This window comes from Panthera tigris, chromosome F2 (assembly GCF_018350195.1).
Source record: "Panthera tigris isolate Pti1 chromosome F2, P.tigris_Pti1_mat1.1, whole genome shotgun sequence".
NCBI classification, from domain to species: domain Eukaryota; kingdom Metazoa; phylum Chordata; class Mammalia; order Carnivora; family Felidae; genus Panthera; species Panthera tigris.
In genome coordinates, this window is record NC_056676.1 from 25,522,345 (window position 1) to 25,544,328 (window position 21,984).

At 35.8% G+C, this 21,984-nt stretch overlaps 1 long non-coding RNA gene across 1 annotated transcript in view; it reads left to right on the forward strand.

Moving 5' to 3' along the window:
* Positions 1–20,022, forward strand: part of LOC122235100 — an 89,491-nt gene extending 69,469 nt beyond the window's left edge. Inside the window, exon 6 of the long non-coding RNA XR_006213221.1 lies at positions 19,600–20,022. This is a non-coding gene — a long non-coding RNA (uncharacterized LOC122235100). The remainder of the gene's footprint in view (positions 1–19,599) is intronic.
* Positions 20,023–21,984: the final 1,962 nt, after the last annotated feature.

Consider the following 21,984-nt stretch of genomic DNA (forward strand, 5'->3'; position numbering starts at 1 on the left):
AAACAACCCTGTTGAAATAATTTCTGTGAGAGTCAACATATAAGATATGAGATTAAGAGTGGAATCTTTAGGATGGAATATACTAGAATTATGTTTGTATGCTAAGGACAAAATGAAATAAAAAAGAAAATTAATAATTCAAGAGATAAATTACGATTGCAAGAGCAAAATCCTTAAGAATGTGAGAGGGAACTGAGATCCAGACCTACAAGAAAGGGTTTGACTTTGGATATGAATGGGCACACTTTACCCAGTATAACTGAACAGAAGCTGTTAGACTGAACAGAAGCTGTTAGAAAGTAGATTTGGCGGGAAGAAGATTAAGGTGTTCTCAAACCTAGGATATCAGCTGAGAGTTTGTGTGCTACTTTCTGTCTCTGGGTTATATGCTCATGTGTATGTGGTAGTTATGGATTATAGGTGAGCCACTGGAAGCTGGGGGAACATTTTGAAGGTCTGAGTAAAAAAGTTGATATTAAATGGTTATCTTTATGTAAGGGAGTACTAATATGTTAAGTTAGTGTGATAAGGCAGTCAGTTTCCATCCTATAGTCATTTGATATTTACGGTCATGCAGTAAGTTTACGCAGCATTTGAAGGCTTTTCTCCCTGTCAGCAGCCCTATGCTAGGTATAAAGCAGGTGAATATTTGGGCTTAACTTTTAACTAGTGTCATGGCCTTGTCGGGAAATGACAGAGGGGGAGAGAAATGCAAGAAACTTAAAGTCAATTGCAAGGGAGTGATTACAAAGATAGCAGAAAAAAATGACTTATTTTGCATCAATTATTTAGATTATTTCCTAAATCTCCATTTCAAAACACTAATATAAATTTATGCAGAAACCACTTGATTTAAAGTTGTTTCAGTAGTGTTCAACCTAATATTTTAAAGTGTCATTTAACTTACATTGTTCAGTAAGTCTCCAAGTCATTTTGAGAGACAATTTAAAAACAAGAAAATAAAAATAGGGACAGTCAATATTCATATACTTGGGACATAGGAAAACTTAATAGCAAGGAGGAAAATCTAAGTAACTTCTTACATCCTCAGAAATGATTAAAATAATTTCTCTTGTAAAATTCCTTTGGGTAATTTGACAGTTCTGAGACTTAGAAGTATGATGAGCAAAGACTACATTCATAGTCCTTTTGGCAAATTGGCTGCTATTATTCCTGACATTGTAACATTGTACTGGTCGAGGTCTGCCACCATGGAACAGTCAAAGAAAATTAGTTGGACATCAGGCATCATTTTTAACTTCGATATTTTTGTAGTATTTTCTAATTAGTAAATTTCTTTTTTTTTAATGTAACCATTTATATCAACATGCTTTGAAACAGTATGGACAAAGGACTGGTGATTTCTGTGTAGAAGGTACTATATGATCTGATTTAATCACCAAATATTACCCCATTTTAGACAATGAGAAACTGAGATTAAGAAAATTTATATAATTTGCTCAAAGGCACAAATTTAGCAAGTGACTAAATCTGGATTTAAGCCCAGATCTGTCAGTCTACCAAATCTGCGTGCTTTTTAGGTCACAAACTTGCCTCCAGGTTTCTAACTGAATGTCTGCATCAGTTTAATTTGTGCAACCATGTAATATTTAAACTAATGGAAGTGATGAAAAAAGGCATATAAACAAATAAGCTAGTTGTTTGACAATATTTAAAGCACAGACAAAGCAATTCGAATTTCTTCTTCCACAACATAAGCTTTCAAGGCTAGTGCTATGTGGGTTTAGTATTTACTAGCATTTGAAATGACTTTTGATAATATAAATTGGTCTTGATTATCTATATTTGGTCCGATATTAAATGAAAGGTTATATGCTGCTGACTATGGAAACCAAGCTATGCTATCTCTATTTTCTCAGCTCACTCAAATGAAACCAGATAATTCCATCTGTTTAATTCCCTTTGACCCAATTCACAGTCACCCCTAAATGGATTCCAGAAATACCAGTTCTGCAGCTTGCAGAGTTTTCTTAAAGCAAGTCTAATGGATCAAAGTGTGTCATTCTATCTGGCATCAATTTATTCATCATGCAATAAATTCACATTTTGTATAGGCTTAACACAGTGTGTGGAAAAAATAAAGCCAAAAGAGTCTTGACTTCAAAGACATACATATATGTGCATCTACATTCATATAAGTGTGCGTGTGTGTGTGTATGCGTGTGTGTGTGTGTGTGTGTGTATTTTATTTATTTATTTATTTTTTAAATTCCTGTAAAGCATGGCACATTTAAGTGTAACCTGAAACTCAACGCAAGGCTCTTAATGATGTGCACTAGCACCTTCTTCAGGGCCACTCTAGAAGTCATGAAGTCCCCAACACATCCCTCCCCATGAGGAATTACCGTGTGTCAATGCCATGAATTTCACCCCCAAGGAATTGGCCCAGGAGTTTCTCAAGCACATTCTAGAATTCCAGATCATGCACAGTGTGGATTCTGTTTGACAGGCCATAGAAGATAGTTAGTTGACAAAATTTGGTGACAGAAATGCTTGGAAGTACTGGGGTGCAAGGAGTGGAAACACAATTTTTATCTTCCAGAGATGGTGTTTGCCAAAAGATAGATATATATATATATCAATTTGCCAAAAGATATATATATATACATATATATATATATGTATATATATATATATAGTGAGAGAGAGAGAGAGAGAGAGAGTTAAATAAAATTTATTTAATTATCTAGGGTGCCAAATTATAATCATAGGATTGCTATAGATTGTAATGTATTTACCCCATGAAAATTCAGAAGAAGAGAAGGGTGAATGTGGCCCATAGTATTAGCAATACAATTAGCAGTTAACTTTTTTTTTGGTACTTAAACTCTTTCTATGAATTTTCATTATCTTATTTAATTCTTCTTTGAGTCATCTATTACTGGATGACAAATTATGCCCCAAATTAACAGCTTAAAACTACAAACATTTATTATCTCATAAGTTTTGCGGGTCAGGAGTCCAGGCATAGCTTAGTTGGGGCTTCTGGGTCCAGATGTTTCATAAGGTTGTAGTCAAGCTATCATGCAGTCAATGCTGCAGTAATTTTAAGGATTGATGGGGGCTGAAGTACACACTTCCAGACTCATTTGGTTGTTAGCAGACCTCAGAAGTTCTCCTTACAAGTTCACTCAAGTGAGCATCTCTATAGGGCTACCTCATGACATAATAGCTGGCTTTCTCCAAGGTGAACATTCCAAAGGAAAGCAAGAAAGAGTACCCAAGATGGAAGCCACAGTCACTTGTAACAATCTCAGAAGCGACATCCATCACTACTGCCATATTTTATACATTAGAAACAAGTTAGGAAGTTTGGCCCATAATCAAAAGCGTGGCATTACACAAGTGTGTGAAAACCAGAAAACCAAGGATCACTGGAATCTGTCTTAGAGGCTGTCTACTACAATTCTAAAAAATTTGAGTGAAAATCTTTATGAGATAAGTGCTATTTTAAGTAGATAAAACAATAAGGGCACAGGTTGGTTAAATACCTCCCTCAATACTACATAACTGAAAAAAGGAGAAGACTAAGATTCAAACTCAGAAAGTATTATTGCACAGTCTTAAAACATTTCCTGAAGTAAAAATTCAAACAAACAAGAAGTATTTCACTTTAGGAGAGAAATAGAATATAAACACAAATAAGAGATGCAAGTATAAAATTATATAAAGTATTAATAATGTAGAGAAATTGATTTACAAGTTGGTAGAAAATCTAGTTGGAAAAATTGGTTGATGCTAGTGAGCTTTTAACATATGGCTAAAGGAGTTTGGATTTAGCCATGGGTAAATGAAAAATCATCAATTTCTTTTAAATTTTATTTTACTGTGGTAAGAACACTCCGTCATCAATTTTTTTTCTAAACAAGGAAATAACACAGTTAACGTTTGGCTCTATGACATGTCTGTAAGTTTGTAGAACAGTCTGGAAAGGTAAGGCAAAAGAGATAAGATGGCCTGGGCAGCCTGGGCAGTAGGTGTGTGTGCTACCACCAGGCGCTGGGCCAAGGCAGAGTCAGCGGAAAGAATAGGCAATACCAACCAGTAAGAGTCCCAGGATTCATTGATGAGCTGCATACGGAATTTCAAACAGTTAAGTGACAAGTTACTCCAAAGTGTTAAGAGAGGAAGACTTGTGAAAGAGGAAGTTCAAGGAAAACTTCAAAAGGCAGGGTTTTTGATTTCTTGACTATTGTTCTCTGAGCATAGAATAGGTCATCATAAACCCCCCTTGAATGAATAAATAACAGAAGCTACCATTTATTGGACAAAGATTGGCTAAGATTAGCTCAAACAAGCAAACAAAGGGCAATAGCAACAAAAATGTAAGGAAGGGTTAAGTTTATAAGTTTTCATGACCTTCAAACATAGCCAGATTTTATAGCAACGAGATCGTCAAGAACCAGGACAGGGCTTGCTTGCATGTGCGTGTGTGTTCCCATCACTTCCCTTTGTCTTGCATTGATAAAAACTCTGATTTTTATTTTATAGAATAACATGTCACTCTTAAGTGCTGATAAACTCTTCTGGTGTTGGTAAAAATGGGAGAGAGAGAGATTGAGAGGGTGAGGAATAATGAGCAAGTGGTAGAGGGACAGAAAGACAGAGACAGAGACAAAGACAGAGAGAAAGAGAATTTCTCTTCTGCTTAGGCTAGGGTCAAATGTCTCTCCCTGATCTAATTAAAATCAACAATAGTTAGGAAAGTAGGAAGTTATGAAGCCTATTTCTTTCCAAGTAGTGCTGGTAGAGACATATTCTCTGGGAAGATGGCATAAGTGAGGTAGGCAATTTATGATCATGTGCAATGCAATACATTATGCAAATACATTATCTCCATTTGATATTTCAAATATCAAATGAAGAAGCTGAGGCTCAGAAGGATTTAGGTAATTTTTTTAATGTGACATAACTCATAAGTGGTTTTAAACAAGACTCCAAATTTGCTATTTTCTGACCTTAAAGCTACTATGTTGCTCTTTCTACTTCTCATTGCAAGATACCACTAAGAAAAATAAGGAAGTTACAATCAGAATGGCTGTTTGTTTAACCGGGAGTCACGCAGGCCAGGCTATAATGGGCCAGGAGTTAGTAATTGTTGGCAACTAATATCCCTGACTCTTATCACAGCTCTGACCTTGTATCAACCTCACCCCACGCCTGACATATAGTGAGGCTTCAGGATGGGTGAGGTCTGTCTTAACACTTTTCTTGCTATTAAACACTCTGGAAGTTTAATGGTTTATTTTTAGCCTTTGCCAACAGAGCTGTTCTTCAAAATGCCATATGCCTTACAGTGGAGACCACAGTCATCAAACACTAGATGCAGAATTTTGAAAGAAAAGTGAAAGATATTGTAGAGTTACATAACGTCAGCCTCAAATATAAGTTGGGATGGCTAGTTAATTAGTTGCTTTGCTCCAGGGAGTGGGTAACCTGTGTTTCTCAAAGAAAAAAGTGTCAGTGGAAAGAGAGCAAGTACAAACTAGAAACAAAATTAATGCAATGAGGCAAATAAGAAGTCGAGAGGGTGTGGGAATAAAATCATTGCTGAAGAAATAGGTAAAGACAGCATTTCTCCCTAAGTGACAAGAGGGAAAAGATGTGGTTGAATAAGAAAAATCTCACCAGATACTACATTCTAAATAAAGAAGGAAATAATGTCTTTTGCTAGGAATAAGGAGTAAAAAAAGAATTTGTACCTAAGGAATTAGAGGTTTGGAATAAAATTTATCCATGAGATTCCCCCTGATAGACTTAAATAGAATTACACGGACATGGATACTCTTGACATATTAATTTAAACATTTATGATATTATATAAGAACAGTGTAGAAAGAAGTAGAGTTAAATCATCTTTGTGTGATTCGTAGATTCAACTGCAGTACTATTCACATAGTAGATGCCTAATAAAAATCGGTTAAATAAATAAATCTACTAGCGAAAATAAAAGCAAATGATACTAATGTTCCATATCTCCTTTAACAAATTCTACTGTCATATTTGGAAAATATAAATTTCATGCACCTATTTGAGAAATTATTTGAATTATTTTTAATCCGCTTATGCATTTTTAAGTCAGCTACCATATAAAGTGTTTATAACAGCAATTTTATATAATCAAAACCCTTAAGCCTCATTTGTAATATATTACATGGATATAATATATTACAAGGATGATTCTGCTAGGAAAGAATATTTTTGAGAAAAATTCTCAAATTCATTTTCACAAAAATGGAGAAATTATTGATAAACACATCCAAATTTGCAGATTGGTTATATTCAGGGGTTATTTGGGGTCATAATTGTAAATCTCATTACCGTGCTTGAAGGCGGTCTCTTTCATTATTATGGTGCTGAGGTCCATATCCCTGAAGCTAATTGCAAGGTAGAGCTGCAGAGTTCTAATTGTTTGCCATCAAAATAGCTGTGTAAGCTTGATTAACAGTGTTCAGCAACATTCATAATAGTCCAAGCCTGGCCCTGCATAAAATAGAAACTGGGAAAAAATCAATAAGATTTAATAAGATCAGGAACAATCACTTACAATAGTACATCAATCACACAAAGTAATAGGTGCAGGATTTGATAGGGTCCTGAACTGCCTGAGAGATTCATAACCAGTACTCGTTAATGATTTGTTCATTTGCATTTTATCAATCCAGCTACAGCTGACAAGCAGAAGGAGCAGGAAAGAAATATGTTGACTTAAACTCATCAGCCTTGCAATTAAAAAAATAACATATAATAGCAAATGTCTTGTCACATGGAAATCTGATGTTATTACAAAGATGTGTGCAATCCTTGGCTCTTCAGACTGGGGCTGCAGTTAGACTTGCAGAATAGGTAGGCTGACAGTGTCCCTGTGGTCACTAGGAAGTCTCAAAGGTCAGAAAGGATGTACATGTGAATATAAATTTCTTCTCTACCTTTCATAGACCTTGATTGCATAATCATATTTAATGCCAAATGTGCATATTTCCTTGTTTTTATCTCTTTGAAATAAATGAAGCTCCTGGCTTTGCCTTAGGCAAAACCTCTATCAAATGCTAAAATAATCGTAATGAGATGGCTTTCTGGTGATTATTGCTTGTCATTATATCCTATTTCAGTCGATGTTATGAGTATATAAAGTAATCAAGCTGTATTTACCATCTATATTAAAACACATTTTGGGAAGAAAGGTAAATGGATAAGATAAAATTGTGAAAACAGATTTCTGATTTTAAATAAGTGATATTATTTAATGTGGGAAAATAATCCCCCTATAAACATCAGAAGCGTAATGAAAAGTCTGAGCTACTTCCAAGAAATTCATGTGGATTCCTGCTTAGAAAATTTCATGCAGGTTTTCTATGGGAGAGAATTATGTGAGTGGAGGGTTGCAGAGCACATTGTCATAAGCCAGCAGTGGTACCATCCAAAATGTGGATTAATTAGCCTCTGTCCAAAACTGGTAAATAATGTGCTCCTTCAGAGAAAAACGTTATGATTCAAGTCCTTGTGGATGATGTTTAAATAGCTGATTTCTATATAGGATTCTTTAATTCAATCAAAGTACAGGTAAAATCCCATTATAATAGACTCCATGGGGCCTCTAAATTGTTTTGTTGTGGTAGAATTTGGTTAAAATGAATAAATACATTTATCACATTCCCAGTATGTAGTACATACTAGAGAGACAGACTTGAAGCCCAGTCTCTTTTCTATTGAATTAACACATGAAAAGAAATGCTTTGAATAGAAGTGGGGGCAGGAGCAAAGTATAATGCTCACGTACCTTGTAAGGCTTCCTCAAACTCCTGGATGACTTTAAAATGGTTTTAGTATTAAGATAAAGTTGTTTTTTGTTTTTCTTTCCTTTTAAAGATAGAATTAATTAGACCGACCAGGCTTTTGAAATCTAAAACACTGAAGAAAATAAACGGTAATATTATTTGTTATCCTGACAAAAATAACTGTAAAGAAGTCAATTTTATGCAGATTAATTTGCCCTTCCTACAAAGCAAACCACCCAGAATCAAGTGCTTCAATTATACAGGTTGACTCTTCTAAGGCCATTAAACAGAGAGAGCATTAGGAAATTTACCAAGAATCAATTCATAGGATGCCAATTTGCCTAAAAGCAAATTGATAAATGTCCAATTTAGTGAAAGACCAATTCACACTAAATTTTGGCCTTAAATGATTTGGTTTTGGTGAATTGGTTGGCCTCATTTGTACAGTTATCAGTTGCATGGGAATTACCGTTATCAGTTACTCTGGAATATGGAAATGGTTTTAATTATTCTCAACATTCTTAACCTTTCATTTACTGTAGAAACAGTTTTAACCCTGACACAGTAACAGGCCTCTAGAGATGTAATAAACATGTACTCCAAATGTTCACATTCTAACAGGAAAAAAAAAAACACATCTTATACATATTCTATAAATGTATTATTAAATATATTAAGTCCATCTGGTCCAGTGTGTCATTCAAAGCCATTGTTTCCTTAATGATTTTCTGCTTAGACGATCTGTCCATTGTTGTAAGTGGGATGTTAAAGTCTCCTACTATTATATTGTTAACAGTGAGTTTCTTTATGTTTGTTACTAATTGATTTATATTTGGGTTCTTCAAGTTAGGAGCATAAATTCTTATAGTTGTTAGATCTTGTTAGATCCCTTTATTATGATGTAGTGCCCTTCTTCATCTCTTGTTACAGTATTTGGTTTAAAATTTCGTTTGTCTGATATAAGTATGGCTACTCCAGCTTTCTTTTGACGACCATTAGCATGATAGATGGTTCTCCATCCTCTTACTTTAAATCTGGATGTATCTTTGGGTCTAAAATGAGTCTCTTGTAAGCAGCCTATAGATGGATCTTGTTTTTTTTGTTGTTGTTGTTGTTTGTTTTATCCATTCTGATTCCCTATGTCTTTTGATTGGAGCATTTAGTCCATTTACATTCAGAGTGATTATTGATAGATATTAATTTAGTGCCATTGCATTACCTGTAGAATTGTTTCTGGAGAGTTTCTCTGCTCCTTTCTAGTCTTTACTGCTTTTGGTTTTTCTCTCCCACTCAAGGAGTTTCTTTTAATATTTCTTGCAGGGCTGGTTTAGTGGCCACAAACTCCTTTAGTTTTTGCTTTTCTGGGCAACTTTATCTATCCTTCTATTCTGGATGGCAGCCTTCCTGGATAAAGTATTCATGGCTGCATATTTTTCCCATTCAGCATGTTGAATATATCATGCCTCTCCCTTTTGGCCTGCCAAGTTTCTGTTGATAAGTCTGCAGCCAGCCTTATGTGTCTTCCCTTGTAAGTTAAGGATTTCTTTTCCATTGCTGCTGTCAGGATTCTTTCCTTATCTCTAAAATTTTACTACGCTATGCCTTGGTGCTGGCCTGCTTTTATTGATTTTGATGGCAGTCCTCTGTGCCCCCTGGATTTGGATGTCTGTTTCTTTCCCCAGATTAAGGACGTTTTCAGCTATAATTTGTTCAAATAAACCTTCTGCCCTTTTTCCTTCTCTTCTTCTTCTGGGACTCTTTTGACACAAATGTTATTATACTTTATAGAGATACTGAGTTCCCTAAGTCTACACTTGTGATCTAATATTTTTCTTTCCCTCTTCTTTTCAGTGTCATTATTTTCCATAACTTTATCTTCTCTATCACTTATTGATTCCTCTGTGTCTTCCATCCTTGTGGTCATTACATACAATCAGGTTTGAACCTCGGCTAGAGCATTTATTTAATCTTTTTAATCTTCAATCAGACTGTTTAGTTTTTAGGTCTCTTATCTCTGTGGTAAGTGTCTTTCTGGTTTCTTCAATCCTTTTCTCAAGCCCAGCTGGTATCCTTATAATTGTTTTTTTTTTTTTTTTTAATTCTGGTTCAGGCATATTACTTATCTATTTTGGTTAGCTCTCTGGCCATGACCTCTTCTTGTTCTTTCTTTTGGGATGGGTTCTTCCATCTTGGAATGTTGTCCAGGTCTCTGTCTTTCATGTGTTAGAAAAGCTTGTGCCTGGTCCTATTTCCTCTAGAGCTGAAGTCTACAACACTCTATGGTCAGTAGACCTGGGACATGTGAGGGGCTTGTGCTGGTCTTTTGAGGAGAGGCCTGTTGTTGTGCAGGCTTTCAATCACACTCACCCTATTAAAAAAGGCACCTGCAGAGCACAGAAGGGCGAGGCTTTGTGTAAGCAACTCAAGCCTCCACTGTGTGCGCTGTGCTGCTCACTGAAGTGACACCACTCCATCCATCTGCCTAAGGGGTGGTGCAGTGCTCCTGTGTTTTTATCTCAGACATGTAGCTAGGTTTCAAAACTCCAAGTTTTGGGGACATAGTGTCGTCTGGTCCTAAGCTGATCCTGTGGGGGAGGATCTCACCGTGTTGTGGCTGTTACCAGTTTGTCCCAGAAAAGCAGTCACACAACTGCACAGGGGCTTGGAGTTTATGATGAAGTGCAGCAAAGAGCTGGCATACAGGTTAGCTGCCCTCAGCAGGTGACTCTGCTTGTATGTTGGGGAATAGGGTAGCTCAGTGATGCCCGCCAGCTCTTTTGTCCCAGGGCAGGTGGTGCTGCCTCTTCCAAATGCACTCCAAGAAGAGGAACTGTCTGTCCCAACTCAATTCAGAGGATCCTCAGAGATGGGCTGATGTGATTAACTTTGGTCAGTGAGACATTAGAAGCAAAATGCAAGTAGAAGCTCAGTAGCACTTACACATTAAGGCTCTTCTTCTTGGAGTACTCCGTTTTGGAACCCAATCGCCAAAGTTTGAGGCATAGGGAAAGGCCATCTGGGGAGAGAGATAGGGAAGCTCAGCCTGGCTCTAGCCATTCTAGCTATCCCAGCTAACACCAGATATGAGAGAATATACCCTTATGGACAGCCAGCCCTAGTAGGTATTATGTGAGACACTGTGAAACTGTTCTAATCATACCCAGTGAATATCAAAGAATCATGAACAAATACGTACTTAGTGTTTTAAGCCATTAGATTTTAAGGTCTTCTTATACAGCAACAGATAACTGAAGCAGAAATTGGTACCCAGAAGTAAGATTCTATCATCACACAATAGTTACATGGCATATGCTTAAAGACCAGGTGACAGGTGGAGGCCTGAAGAGCATAAAGGAAATTGTTATCAGACACTGGGGTAAAGAGGACTCAAGTTCTGTACTACAGAACGATTAGTGTGATTGTCACCTTCAGCAAAATGAAAAAAGTATTAGCTCTGAGAAGATTTCTACAAATAATATCGAAGTGGAAGCTAGATATGTGTGTCTACCTGTCCTAAAATATGAGAGAAGTTAGATGGGCTAAAAAACAAAACACAAAGACAAAACAAAAAAATAACTTCTCAATATTCAAGCAAAACATAGAGGAAATATAAAGAAGGTATGACTTGTTTTGTGTTAAAAAAAAATGATTCCTGGCAAAAGACTTTCAAAATTAGAAATTAGCTTGGGTAAAGATCGACTTCTGGGTACTTCTTGGAACTCATGCCCTCACAGTAAACATCAAGCCTAGGATGGGAGTGAAGAATACTTTCTGAGACCTCAGGAAGAGTTAAAGCTGTGCCTCAGAGAATTAATGAAGGGGTTTCTTAGAATCTTAAACTTGTCTACACCACATTCAGTCACACAGTTTTAAGACAGCTGTATTAAAGGAACCGCTACTGGCTTGCATTAAAAGTGTTGACATAATTGGGGTGCCAATTATGGGTGGCTCACTTGATGGAGTGTCTGACTTCAGCTCAGGTCATGGTCTTGCGTTTCACGAGTTCGAGCCCCACGTCAGGCTCTGCACTGACAGCTCAGAGCCTGGACCCTGCTACTGATTCTGTGTCTCCCTCTCTCTCTGCCCCTTCCCTGCTCATGATCTGTCTCTCTCTCTCTCTCAAAAATAAATAAACTTTAAAAAAAATAAAAATAAATAAATGTTGATATAATTGAAAAAGATAAAAAACCTATTCCATGAGAAGGAAGAAGATTGAGAAGGGTACTCTGTTGTAAATAGGCACATTTTTTTCATTAAAATTTTTTTTAGAAAAATGTTTATTTATTTTTTGAGAGAGAGAGACAGAGCGTGAGCTGGGAGGGGCAGAGAGAGAGAGGGAGACACAGAATCTGAAGCAGGCTCCAGGCTCCGAGCTGTCAGCACAGAGCCCGACATGGGGTGTGAACTCATGAACTATGAGATCATGACCTGAGCCGAAGTCAGACGCTTAACCAACTGAGCCACGTAGGCACCCCTTTTTCTTATGAAAAGGAAGAAAAGCCAGAGGGTAGATCCAAAGACCAAGCCAAAGCCGTATAGAACCACTTCAAGGAGGCAAAACTAGACCCTAAGCAAAGACTTTATAAGATCATAAACGGAGGTTGTTTTAAGCAACTAAATTTTGTGGATGACAGCAATAGAAAATTCATATGCTCCATTCTTCAGATTCTGCTATTGGCTACTGGCTTGTTTCAGACACCATGTGTGTGTGTCACTTCAGAACCTTTTGGTCTCATCTTTCTTTGATTTCATCCACTCTTGTAGTAACCAGTTTGAGGAAGGCTCTGATAAGCAGACTTATCTTGACACTCTTCAGATGCCATAGCATCATATTGGTTCACAGTATATTTTCACATAATTTCAGTTGGACCAGGTGAGCAAGGATTAGAAAGTATGCTTGATGTCCTACTAAACCACAAGGCATGAGTGAGATGGTAGAATATTAAACTGTCAGAAAAAACATGTGAACATTTTAGGAGTTTAAAGATGTGAGGCATCCATCCTAGGACATCCCCTTCATCTTTTTTTTTTTTTTTTTTCAATTTCTTTAGCAATTCATAAGTGCTATAAAGAGGCACAGTGTTTGGTGGAATTCTGAGCATTTTGAAGGCAACGACTGATTCACCCCATTTGTTAGGTGACTCAGAAAGCTCAAAGTTTCAAATAGAGCCCAGTATAAAGCACAACCTTCCCCGCCACATAGGCAATATGATCAAATCAGTCCAATGGTGTTAGTAGTATCTCTGTTGGATAAGGATGCCATGTGGCAAGCTTGGATAGTAGAAGTATAAACTGGGTTCCTGAGCAAGGATATGACCTTCTGCAGTAAACAATAAATATTGTCCAAATATCTCCAGTAGCTTTGGCCACTGTAGCTTTTTCACTAACTCTTCTGCATTACCATTTTGCAGAGATTGTATTTGGCCAACATCTGAACTGACACTGTGATGCACTGAACTTGTACCTCCCCCTTACTCACAAAGAATGAGGCTCCACATAATAGGATAGCCAGATAAGGAAGGCATGAGGGATTTGAACGATGCCGGGAGTATACTGCATTGATCACTTCTTTCACATCACTTCTAATACTCGACCTCACCTGTTTCTTCCAAGCCACTTCTGTGCAAACTAGGTCAGCACAATTTTGTAATCTCCTAGTTGATACCACCTCAAGCCTCTGTTGTGTTCATTTAACTTCTCCTGAGAATTCTCTGCTGATTCTATAGTGTCAAATGAGAAGGAGCCCATTCTGTTCATATGACGTACAAGCTGGAAGTATAAGAGAGTTAGTATTCACTATGCAACTCTTTAAACAATAAAAGATGGTAAGTTAGGAGAAAAAATACTTTTCTCACTCCCTTCATCAGAAGACAATCCTGATGGTTTTTTTTTTTTTTTTTTTGCAAATTACAAAAATTTTTTTTGCAAATATGGGGTTTTTTTTTGCAAAATTAGTTTAAAAAAATACACTTTTTAATTAATTGAGGTAAGTTGCTGACATGACACTCTATTACCCACAAATACTTAAGTGAGAATTCCAGCAAAGATATTCTCCTACGTAACCACAATATAATCATCAATGCTGAGAAATAAATATTGATGTATTACTATACCAATAGTAATATTGATACATAGATACATTATTTTATGGGTACATTACTTTATCAATATAGTGACCCATTCTTTTTTTGTCAATTATCACCATAATTTTTTCATAGCAAAATTTCAAAAAAAAAAAATTTCCAATCTAGGATCATGTGTTGCCTTTAGTTGCCATGTTTTTTCAACCTTGTTTAGACTGGAATTGTCACTCTTTCCCTGACTTACAACCTTGACATGTTTAAATATTATAGACTAGTTATTTTGGAGAATGTCCCTTAATTTAGGTTTGCCTGATTTTTCCTCATGATTAAATTCATGTTATGTACTGGGCAAGAATCACAGAGAGCTTTTCCTTTTATTACTTCTTGTCAGGTAATACAGGATTTTGATTTGTCTCATTGTTATGTTAACTTTAATCATTTGATTAAAGTTGTGTCTGCCTGGGTTCTTCATTGTAGAGTTATTGTTTTTGCCTCTTTGTAATTAATAAGTATTTTGTGGGAAAGTTTTTTGAAACTATGTAAATATCTTATTTATAAAAAAGCTTACCCCACTAGTCTTAATATCTATTGAGGTTTATTATGATGGTTGTCAAATAATTATTTTCTAATTTTAATTCCATAATTTCTCTTATATGTACTTGTTGGCACCCAGTTGTAAAGACAAATCTTTTTCCTTTCTTCCTTTCTTTTTTTCTTTCTTCCTTCCTTCCTTTCTTTCTTTTTCTTTCTCTTTCTTTCTTTCTTTCTTTCTCTCTCTCTCTCTCTCTTTCTTTCTTTCTTTCTTTCTTTCTTTCTTTCTTTCTTTCTTCTCTTTCTTTTCTTTCTTTCTTCTTCTCCTTCCCTCTCTCTTTCCTTCCTTCTTTTTTTTTCTTTCTCTTTCTCTCTCTCTGTCTCTCACTCCCTCCCTCTCTCCCTCCCTCCCTCATGGATTCATATTTTTATTCAATGGGTTATAAAACATTCTTATTGTTGTGTATCTTAATGTTCAAATGTATTTCAATGTTCAAATTATCCCAGATTTTGTAAGTGGACACCCCATCAAACTTACTTCTGCCTCTTTTTGGTATGTCTCATCATTGTTTTAGCACTTTAAAAATTTTTGTCACAACAATATATTCCAGGGTTATGTTGTACTTTCCCTGACAAAGACTTTGTCCCCCAAGAACTGCCACTTCCAAGAATTTTCATCACTCATCATGTTCTGGTATCTACACCTAAGGTCTCTACAGCTTTAGAGAAGTAAGGCATATTTTCACACTGTGGAACCTTCCTAGTTGTTCAAAATTAAAATTTGCAAAGTATAAGTTATTCAGATTTTAAGATTCACATACATTCAAATTCACACTGTTGGATGAACCATTCTATGAAGTTTGATAAATACACCACTGTAATCAAACTATGGTAAAATTCCATCACTCTCTCCCTTGTGCTACTCCTTGTATGTAAACCCTTCTTTCACTCTTAACACTTGGCAACTTATAATATGTCTTCCATTTTTATAATTTTGCCATTTTTGGAATTTCATATAAAAGGAATAGTAGAACTTATAGCCTTCCACCGACTTCTTTCACGAATGCATTTGCTCACCTGCATTGTTGCATGTTTCAGTAATCAGGTTTTTTTTCATTGCTGAGTAACATCCCTTTATATAAATGTACCACATTCTATTTTTCCTTTCCTCCCCTGAGAGACATTTAGGTTGTTTCCAGTTTTGTGCTATTACAAATAAAGCTGCTATAAACATATCCAGGTAGGTTTTTGTGTGGATACAAAACCACCAAACTGTTTTCTAAACTGATTATATCATTTTGCATTTTCACCAGCAATGTAGGATTTCAAGTTGCTCCACATCCTTGTCAGCACTTGGTTGCTAGTTTTAATTTTTATTTTATAACCATTCTATTAGTAACTCGGTTTTTATTTAATTTGCATTTTTCTAATAAGTACTGATATTGAAGATAAAGTAGCATAATTTCATGCAAAGCAGAAGCTCTCCATGGTAATTATTCTCACCTGATAACTTGATTTGGGCCTGAAATGTCAGTCTCTCCACAATGATTATATTTATATTACAGATTATAATCTATTACAGTCCTGGTGATTCTGATCCAGCTTGCCTCCAAATCCCAAGAACAGCCTCCACCCAATCCCCAGGTTAAAAACTAGTGGCCTCTCCACTAAGAAAAAAAGGACTAAAAGTGGGGTGAAGGTATAAATTTGCTTGGAGGTGGAATAAAGGGGGCTGCAAAAATTAAACTACGGTGGCCTTCTTGTATTCACTCAAGTGAAAAGTGAGGTCATCTGTTCAAAATGAAATGTAAAGGTATTTTATTACAACAGACAGATTTTATTTTATTATGGAAATCCTTATCTATCTTTTGCCTTTCTTTCTTTAGCAGATGAAAGTGTGAAGTAACATCAGACAGAGCTATTTTACAAGAATTTTATTGCTTTAGTGCAATTGCATAAACCAAGGTTGTCTGCAAACCCATCCATAATGGTAAAAACAAGCCAGTTTCAGTTCACAATTTTCAAGTGGAAATTTTCCAGTTAAATGTCTTTGAATGGCATTGTCTCTGGCATTGAACCTACTGGCTATCTTTTGTGTGAGCAGAACGTCATAGGTATTGCTCCTGCGTAGTATGACAAATACAACATGTCAGAGATTTTGATGGGCAAGAATAATCTCCACAGCCTCTTGACTTTCTTTTAAAGCAGTGAAGCTGTGGCAAAGTGTTTCCTCAGGAACATGAAAGTCTAGAAGGACATTATTATTTTTTTAATGTTTATTTATTTTAGAGAAAGAGAGAGAGAGAAAGAGAATGAGTAGGGGAAGGGCAGAGACAGAGGGAGACACAGAATCTGAAGCAGGTTCCAGGCTCTGAGCTGTCAGCACAGAGCCCGATGTGGGGCTCGAACCCACGAACTGTGAGATCATGACCTGAGCCAAAGTCGGATGCTTAACTGATTGAACCACCCAAGCTCCCCAAGAAGGACATTATTTTTAATTAAATCTCTGTATCTTGAAAAATAGAGTACAGTTGACACTAAAGAATTATCAGTCGTCTATATAGACTTGTTAGTAATGCAAATCTAAATAATAAGGAGAGCTGATAATTTCCAAACAGAGAATAGTTTATATTTGAGACCAACTGGGTAAATAGTGTTTGTGTAGATGTTGCCTTTTCAAGTTAATTTTAGTAATGGAAAATACCTTTCATTGCAGTGTCTGGTTTCTTTTTCAAAAAATTTAACCATCCTCATCAGTGCTGACAGCCCCAGTAGTTTAGTTTCTATAGTATACACAACTTTTGAAGCCTTGTCTTCTTGACCTGTCCTTTTGGTGTTTTTAGGCTGTTACCGAATACAACTGGCAATTAGTAACCACATACAGCTTTTGTTTTGTTAGAAGGTACACATTGCTAATATTTTATTCTTCTTGTGTTCAATGCCATACTTTATTCTAAAATGGTGGGCCAGTTCCAGAAAAATAAAGAAAACCAGATATCTAGTAAGATTTTATATCAAACAACTGTAGGTCAGAAAAATTGAGTCATACCAGAGGAATTTCAAATCCTGGAAAAGTAGAAAAATAATCTAGCAGCATGAATTTTGTTCCATATCAAGAATCTTATAGGAGTAAGACTCTGGACAATGATCACTTCCTTTCTCCAAAGGTAATGCAAATCTACTTACTGATTGAATAAAATATCCCCTCCAGTCTTTTTTTCCCCGCTTTACACTAAGGTTTATGGGCAAATTTGCATAATGTTAGTGGAACCATTCCTTAGAATATGAACCTTAAATGAAGGAGTTGGATGTCAGATAGGAACATGGCATTTCTTACCTCATCTTAATTATGAAATATAAACCTAACCCAATGTTTATTTGTTCATAATTTCAAGCTCCTTTACTATCATTCTTCCAATCTGGGTTAAGTTCCATACACAATTTTTTTTTTTTTAAATATCGCTAATAAAGTATTGTCATTATTTTCTCATGTGTAGTATTAAAGAAAGATTCAATGTCTAAAAAGTTATATTAATCAGTTCAGCCACAGCTTTTCTTAGAAGTTTTTAATATGTTAAATTTATACACAATTTATACAATGTGTAAATGGTACATCTTCTTACTTCAATATTAACATGATTAGAATTGATTAAAGTACTACAATTGTCTTGTAAGTGTGCTTTTCACCTATACCAGCTTATTATATGAAGAATCATTCCTTAACAGTAGCCCAAAGCTCAGTTTGTCAAAAATTTCTTCCAGAAAACAAAAACTATAAATACAATGTCAAATGCATTACTTTAGAAGATTTCATATGATATAGCCCAATAAGCTATAGCAAAGTGATGCTTTTTCCTGTTAAATTTAATATAAATGCTGACCATCAATGGTGGGAGACTACCTCTTCTGATGTATTATGCAATTACATTGATGGATGGTTAATTGAGTCACTGTGGCAGACCATATGTTTACTCATGACCTGAATGTCATTGGTCAGGTTATGGCTTCACATCTCTGACCTATAAACATATACTACTTTAGAAAATACCTCCTTTAAATTTCAATTTCTATTTTAAAATGCCGAAAGTAAAATAAATTATTAACTTTATCATCAGAAATTTGTACACAGTTGTTTTTTGTCACCAAGATGACTTAGACTGTTGGTTGCATGGTTTAAAACCACCAGTAAATGTAATAGGACTTTTATGTAAATGATGAAATTGTCTCAGTTTAGGCGTTCTCTGATATTAACAGAAACTTCACTTGAAGTTTCATACATACATATATATATATATATGTATGTATGAAAGTACATATATATGTATGAAAAAATATATATATACAGCTATTTAGATAATATTCAGTTTTCTGATCAAGTGTCTACCAGTAAAGAAAAAAAAAAAACAAACTACTAAGAAAATGGACATGAGTTAGAATTCTTGACCACTGAGCTTCTTTAAACTACTTGAATCGTCTTTAAGCGAATTTGATTCTGCGTTATGATTATCTTTTATTGTTGGCAATTTGGAAAGGAAGAGAGAGCTCTATTTACCACCTGCCTTTTACATAATGCTGTATGAATACTAACAACTTGTAGTACCAGTGCACTTACCTTCTCTTAGAAAGAAGTTACAAATGATTTTTAAAGCTAATTTCTTAGACAGTACTTTATTATGGGCAATCTATCTGGAGTCTATTAAGACGAACAACAAACAAAACCCCCTCAGTTTCACGGAATAACCAAATACATTTGTATCACATGATGGAAGAATTCTAAGATCCATCCTGCCCCCCACCCCTCCGCCAAACATCCACCCTCTAGTATGTAGAGCCTAAGGCTGTGAGTATCATGGATTTTACTCCCATAATTAGATTAATCATATGCCCCAGTGGAATTTGAAAAAAGGAGATTATCTGGGGTGAGCCTGAACTAATCAGCTGAGCCTTTAACAAGGACTGGGCTTGGGGTGCGTGGGTGGCTCAGTCATTGGAGCGCCCCACTTTGGCTCAGGTCATGATCTCAGGGTTCCTGGGTTTCAGCCCCGCAGTCAAGCTCTGTGCTGACAGCTCAGAGTCTGGAGCCTGCTTCTATCGGATTCTGTCTCCCTCTCCCTTTTCCCTTCCCCCGCTCATGCTCTGTCTCTCGAAAATAAACATAATTTTTTTTTTCTTTTTTTTTTTTAAAGGACTGGGCTTTTCCTGAAGTCAGAAATTCAGAGCTTGGGAAAGATTCTGCAGGTACAGAGATTCTCCAGTACTGGCCGTGAAGATAAAGGGAGTCATAGGACAAGGAACGCAAACAGCCTCTATGAGCACAGTGGGCTCCCAAAAAATAGTCCACGAGGAAGCACGTTCTTTCCTACCGACACCACAAGAGGTTGAATTCTTCCCATAACCTGAATGAACTTGAAAGGGTTCCTACCTGAGAGCATCCAATGAGAACTCTGTTTGGCTGACACCTTGATTTCAGCCTTAGAATCGGTGGATTCTGACCAGGACCAGTGGATGAATACTGAGGCCATCACTCAGTGCCTGGACTCATTGACAAAGGGGTGTTGTTTTAGGTCACTAAATTTGTGATGATTTGTTACATGGCAATAGAAAAGTAATGAAAACCACTTAGAATATAGCTTATTGCAATCAATTAATATTTATAGTAATTATTATTTATATCAATATTTAATTCTTAAGGGCTAATGAAAATATAAAAGAATATGCATGGTTATGAATCAAATACCCACACGTCTTAGTTAGCACACAAACGCTGTGCATACTTATAATATTGCCACAATTAGGAAGTGTGGTAAGTATTTTAGTAAAATACACCCTTGAACTGTGATTCCTATTTTTAACTATTTGGATTTTGAGAGAACAAACATTTCTGCTTTTTTATCAAAAGGACATAAAATACCTTCTAAACTTGTGTGAGCAGTTTTGCATATTTTCTCTCTGAACTAATAATTTTTAAAGCCATTTAAATTTCTCAAATGCTTTAAGGTAAATACTATTAGTCTTTTACATCGATGTGGTAGGACATGTATCTAAGTCATGCTGCTTTATCCATGACCCGTCTTTGATGATTCATCCAGTTTGACAAGTAACTGTCTGCTTTTGAGCTCTTTGGTTTGCATCAACAGTGAGATGAAATGAGACTTGAACAACATGTACTATTGAAGCAAAATATCATACAATCATTGTATTGTTAGAAAAATAAAGCTTTGTAATGGACAAAAATAGCTAATGGAGCAGTATCTTTGATTCAATCATTGATTTTCACACAAAATATCCAGAATTAACTAAAATATCTTTTGTCCAATGACTTTAACCTGTAACAAGAAAAAAGAGGGCTCATTTCTGCTATATAATTTTTTAGGACTACATTGAGAAAGATTATGAAAATGTACATATAATAAAATTGTCGACAATGGTTGAGTCTTGTAATTGTGAACTATCTTCAAGGAGGCTGCCTTGAAAAAGAGAACTAACAGTTCTTCATTTCGATTAGCTTACCTTTTCAAGTATTCTGCTAAGAACTTTTATCACACAAATAGAAGCAAGAACTTTATTGTCATCACTATAGCAACTGCAGGGAAATTTATTTCAAAACAGTCAGCTACCTCACAATTTTTCCAGGATGGAAAGGAGAGCAGATGACATGTCACATTTTAATTCATTTATAAAAATTGTTCAGTGATCTAAATTAGTACAGTGTCTCTTACGAGGGCAAGATAGTCCGGTTTCTTTATAATATTTTTGTTTGTTTGTTTGTTTAGGCAATACGAGATCATACATGTATCTGTGTACATGCATAAGTTAATTTGAATTTTCTTTATGGATTAATTTTCAGCATCTCTTTCACAATTTTGAAAGCGGCTTATAAAAATCTTTTTTAAAGAATAACTTTATACGGATCATTTAAAATTTGAGTATGTCACTAAACAATACTTTCTCTGGGAGCTAGAATATTTAAATGAACAACATCAAACAAATATTAATGTATGTGGGCAAATGGAGAATAATACTATCTTCTTTGTCTTGAACAAGAATTCTCACAATCCCAAGGCTGATTTATTCAATATGTTGTGCTCTCTCTCAAATTTCTGTGCGAGAAAATGCTCTTGTTCTTACTACCGTATCTTTTCATTTCTCTGAACTTTTTCACGAACATACATAGTTCAAAGTTGCTGACAATCTGCATTTAAAATAAGACGATCATAGAGTAGGGCTGCCTGGGCAATTTTTAACCTTTATGTCTTCGCTGGAGCCAGAGTTCTGAGAACTTCGTTTATAATGGCCTTTTAAAAATGCCTTTCTGGACTGATAGGACTTACTTTTTAAGTACTCCTCTGGTACTTTAAATGAAAAAGACATGATAAGATTTCAAGATTTCCTGAAGTGCATTGTTATGCGTGAATTATGCACATTTGTAGGAGGGCAAGGCTGCCTTTGGGCTTCCCTTATAGAGCTTCCTACTGATGACTGAGGAAACAAGTCCTCTGCAGAATGTAGGGGGAATGGGTGCCTTAGGAGACAGATTATGGTATGCATCCATTCTCAAAGCTTTCACAATC